Below are 783 nucleotides of genomic sequence, written 5' to 3' on the forward strand. Positions count from 1 at the left end.
TAATTTCGTAACAATAAAATTTTTGTTAATTGTGAACTTTGTAACAGGAGAATATAATTTGAAAAGAGGTATCACTTAAAAATCTGTATTTTAGTTGTCTCTCTTATCTTTACCTTTTTTATACTTACTTCTTTAAGATTTTTTGTCAGGGAGCAAATTTTTTTTGATCATTTTATTTAATTTAAATAGTCAAAGGATATACTTACCTATATATACTTGTTTTATACTAATATTTTATATACTTATCCTTTTTAAGCTGTGTTTTTTAAAATTACTTGGAGTTGTGATAATAAGATCGTAAAAGTATGTATGACAAAATATATGTAAAGGTATTTAAATATATTAAATAAAATAAACAATATTATGTATTAAAAATTTTATTTTTCAATATATTGTACAATTTATAATATATACATATATATAATACATAGAAATATAAAGATATTCATGAAATACATATAGAAAAATAAATTAAAACATAAAATATATATATATATATACATTATTTATATTTTATGTTTTAATTTTTTACATATATATGTGCGTGTGTATAAATCTAAGTATATATTTGTATATCTATTGTTATAAATATTCGTATCAATATACAACATTTTTACTTAAACTTATACATTCTTAAAAAACTAATTCTAATTCTTAATCTAAGATTATAATTCCTCTTTTTTCATGTTTTCTTTCTTCATCCACTATTTAATTATTCGAAATCTCAAGAATAACTATCGTTGCACAATTAATAAACGTTATTGGCTTGAACAATTTCCAAGA

The sequence above is a fragment of the Apis dorsata genome, unplaced genomic scaffold (genome assembly GCF_000469605.1).
Source record: "Apis dorsata unplaced genomic scaffold, Apis dorsata 1.3 scaffold_169, whole genome shotgun sequence".
Lineage (NCBI taxonomy): Eukaryota > Metazoa > Arthropoda > Insecta > Hymenoptera > Apidae > Apis > Apis dorsata.